The sequence below is a fragment of the Tupaia chinensis genome, unplaced genomic scaffold (genome assembly GCF_000334495.1).
Source record: "Tupaia chinensis unplaced genomic scaffold, TupChi_1.0 Scaffold000058_1, whole genome shotgun sequence".
NCBI classification, from domain to species: domain Eukaryota; kingdom Metazoa; phylum Chordata; class Mammalia; order Scandentia; family Tupaiidae; genus Tupaia; species Tupaia belangeri.
In genome coordinates this window covers 655663-660281 of record NW_006159516.1, presented here as the reverse complement: position 1 = coordinate 660281, position 4619 = coordinate 655663, and positions in this window count along the sequence as shown.

Sequence of the window (4619 nt, the reverse complement as noted above, 5' to 3'; positions counted from 1 at the left end):
GCGTGCCCAAGATCCCAGAGAGGAGAATGGAGGAGAAGAGATTGCAGTGTGGCCATCCCCTCTGGGAGGTGATTTCTCACTTTTTGTCTTTCTGGCAAGTGTACTCCCCTATAGGAAAAAAAAACAGATAGAATGATAATGTGGATAGTAATGTCTTTGTCTTGACTGATAACCATGGTAATCATGCTGGAAAACGAAATGTAATATACACTGTAAAGATATATGTGATTAAATGTAATATAAAAATCATGATAATAATAAATTAAGTTAAAAATAAATTAAAATAAAAACAAAACAAATTATTAAAAATAAATTTAAAAAAAATAAAGTTGCCAGTGCTAATTGCTAAGGAATTAAAACGATGAAAGGGCCTGGGCCCTCTTTTTATCCACCCAGTTTCTGGCTTCCACATCCCAAAGGGCCCAGAAAGCGTAAAAGTCCCCCCGAGGGCAATAGCACCTGTCTCAGGTAATTGCCTGGGGCCACCTTCCACCTAGCCTGTGCCCTGTCGCTCTCTGCTTTTTCTTCCCTGATGAACTAGCCGAAGCCTGGCTGCTGAACTAGCTTTATTACATTTGTATGAAAGCATGCGGCAGCGGCAGCGCAGTCACACCATGGTAATTTTCCTCTAAAAAGCAGCAGGTGTAGACATAGGGAGCCGACACTGGTGTGCAGGAAGCGAGCTCTGCTGGCGGATGGAGCTGCGCTCGCCATGCACTGCTGTGCTCTGGCTGGAGAGAGCACAGGACTCGTATTCACCCGGAACCGGGGACAGCCACAGCAGTGACAGCTGAACATTTGGGTGTTCGCTGTGCAAGCGTGCTTCGTATTGCATATGGGCATCTTTGCAAAAATCACAGAGAATAGGAACCATTTCTTTGCCACTGTCTACTATTAATGAAACTGGTTTAGGGAATTTAAGATCTCGTCTGCTGTGTTGTAAATGTCCTCTTCAAAACTACCATGGGTATTAATGGTATTAAGAGGTAGGACTTTAAGAAATGATTAGGCCATGTAGGATCTGCCCTGAGCCGTGCGATCCACTAATACCCTGATAAAAGGACGAGTTTGATCCCTCTGCCTTTCTGCATTCTGCCATGTGAGGAGCCAGCTTTCTGCCCTCACAGGTGTCATCTTGGAAGACGACAATGGCCTTACCAGGTACCAAAACTGCTGGTACGTTGACCTTAGGTTTCTCAGACTCCAGAATTGTGTTACTAAATTACTGTTTATGCATTACCTAGTCTCAGATCTTTTGTTATAGCAGCACAGAACAGACTGACATACTGTTTGGAATTTAGAGCCCTTAAATTGAGAATAAAAACATAACCCATGGCTGTCTGACTAACTTCAAAACTTGATCATCTTAACCACTAACATATGTTGCATCTCAGTAAGAGACTGAGACACTTTGCACATTTGAAAGGTAAGACAGGAGCTGGCAGGTGGCGTGGTGGTTAAGTGTGCTGGATTCCCACAGGGCTGATCATGGTTCAAGTCCCGGACCTAGCGGCTAGCTTTCTCACTTTCCCTCTCTCTCTCTCACTCACTCTGTTTCTCTCTGGTCAAATTAAAATAAGTAAATAAATAAAATTTAATAAAATATTTTTTTTAAAGTTAGGACATATTTTGAGAGATACACTTCATTATACTTACATTATTATACTCTGTGAGACGGATGTGGAGGGAAGACTATTATTTGTAGTTATTTGTTTATCAAGAGTAATATACCTGGGGAATGAAAAGTCACATTTGTTTCAGAACCAGCTTGTTAATGTAGGCCACCTGTTCAGAATCTGACTTTTGCTTTCATTCTTCAGCTTCACAATTTTAAAAGTTGAGGGCTGACAGGTGGCATGGTAGTTAAGGCATTGGACTCCTACAGGACTGACTGCGGTTCAAGTCCCAGACCCAGCAGCTTGCTTTCCCACCTTCTCTCTCTGTCTCTCTCTGGTCAAATTAAAAAATAATCATAATAAATCAAATTAAATAAAAATAATTCTATTAAAAAATGTTGATCATCTCTCTATTCTGTCCTGTTTTATTTTCACCATACCTACCTTGAGGAAAGCAATGTCAATCATGTGTTCGCATCTTCCTGCATGTGTTTATGAATATATACAAACATGATTACACATACTTTTTAAGCAGTTTCAAATATGCCATCAGCCCTTGCTTCAGATTATTGTCACTATTCTCACTGTGTAAATCACAGAGATTCTTCCCCAAAGGAATTAGTTCACTGCTTTCCTAATATACAAGGAGGGGTTGGCTATTTTAGTCATTAAAGGATCAATGGTTTGAGGCCACAGGTGGCATGATTAAAGCACTGGACTCCCACATGGCCAACTGTGGTTTGAGTCCCACACCTGGTGGCTTGCTTTCCCTCTCTCTCCCTCTCTCTGTCTCTCTTTGGTGTGTGCACATGCCCTATAGCAAATTTAAAAAAAAAACAATAATTAAATTAATCCTTTTTTTAAAAAAGGACCATTGGGTATAGTGATTTTTAATTTTAACTACACATTAGAATCACGTGAAAAAACTCTGAAGTTCTTCAGTAATCCAGTCATACTCTGAATCAATTTCATCAGCTGCCTAAGAGGTATAATCATCTCAGGCATCAGTCTTTCTTCAAAGTTCCCCATCAATGTGCAGTCCAAATGAGAACTACTCCCCGAAAGCTAAGTGGATCAAACTCTGTATCGTCTGTCTAGCCTGACCATCCCAATCAATATTCTCACTAAGGGCTTGTCCGCCAAGATTAAAACAACGAAATAACATAGAATGCATTATTTCCATCCTGGTTTTGACTGTCCTGACCTTACTTGGCCTGCACAAACCAAACTAATTTTGCTAACGATGCAGAAAGAGTCATCAGGCTAGGGATGGTTCCTGCACATTCACTTCTGAGCCTTCTTGCTCTGGAAGTTGGTATCCAGGTCAGTTATCCGAGCATTGCCAAACAGCGGTCTATGTTTCTGAAACTTTCGCTTCTTCGGTCCTGCCGTCTAGTCCGTCTGATGCTGTGTCTAAACTGGCCCAGGAATCTGCTTTTAAGGGACTATCCACGTGAATCTGATGTGAACCAGGTTTGGGAAACACATAACTACTGGTAGAGCAAAGAAAAGTCCACTTAGACATAAAACAAAGCCTTTCCCCAGGAATTTTAACCATATACATGAGTGTTTATAATACTACCTGCCGAATAAATATACTATACTAGATAATATGCTAACCCCAGGAATTTTTAGGGTGTGTGTGTGTAGAGGGAGAAAAAGAGATTGAAATTCTGAGAATAAACTTTGTCTCCTAAACCAAGATATCAGAAAGCTTAAAGGGTAAAGTATCCTCACTCAAAAGGTTAAGGCATCCCAAGAACTCTGGATTTACCCATCCACTGCAGAGTTGTAAGGAACAATGTGATGGCCACAGCGCAGCAGGGAGAGAGCTGTGAACAGTAGGGCCTATTCAAAACCCAGAGCCACTGTGAGGGCAGAAACAGAAATTTTGTCTTTTAATAAGTATAAAAATCAGAATGTACATGAGATAAAAATGAAAGGATACCAGATACCAAGAAAAATAAACATTGTAACTTTTTATTAAGTAAAATACAACCAGCAAAGCATTTAAATGATGAACAGGAGATCACTTTTATTGGTTATAAATGGAGGAATGAAGAGAAAATTATCTTTGCCATGGGAATAAAGAGAAATGCAAACGTGTGGGAGTCAGGTGCAGAGATTTTGACCTTCAGTGAATAATTTTATCATTGTGAGTGACAGTGACGGTAAAACTACTGAAGAAAAATGAAAGACTAAAGTTGCCCTTTTAATCCGTGTGTATTTCAACTGTAGTCGTGTGTGAGAGCTGGTAAACCTTGTTCCCTTAAACTGTGATAAAATAATTACCTGCATTTAAGAATCTGTGTTTAAACATTCTGTTTGTAATTTTTTATTAGTCACATTAGACATCCCGTTGTTCTAAAGTTTCTGTTCGTGCATAAATGAGGAGACTTTACGAAGTTTTTGGGAAAATAGAATACAGTTTTTGATGGTGTAAAATAATTTTGAAATCCCTGCATAGTTTTGTCATAACATGCATTTTGCATGAATTTTTCAAAGACCTCTCCTATGAAACACTTACTAGCTAACAATTTTGAATATGTAGAGGATAACATGCTATTAAATGCTGTGTATAGAGACATTTTAAAAAGACCATCAAAGTGTTCTGACATACAACCAGCTTTGAATTCAGATCATGTCTGTTTTTCAGTAATTCTAAATCTCTGGTCTAGCAAAATCAACATGGAAAATTAAGTCACTATTCCTTTTAATCTATATCTTTCTATCAATTATATGTGGAAAATGGAAAACTGTATTCTTTACCACTATTCTGAAATAAATAAATTTGCTCTATAAAAACTCTATAAAAACTCTTGAACTCTACATTTCTAATATTTAACATTCAGAATGTCAGAGATAGGGACAAATCCTAACATATTTCTGGAAAGTTTTTTTAAAAAATGGTTCTATATCTTAATGTCTACAGAAATTGTATTAGAAATTTTCTGAAGGAAATAAAATACTGAGTGTAACAGAATAAACTTTTTTTTTTTTTTT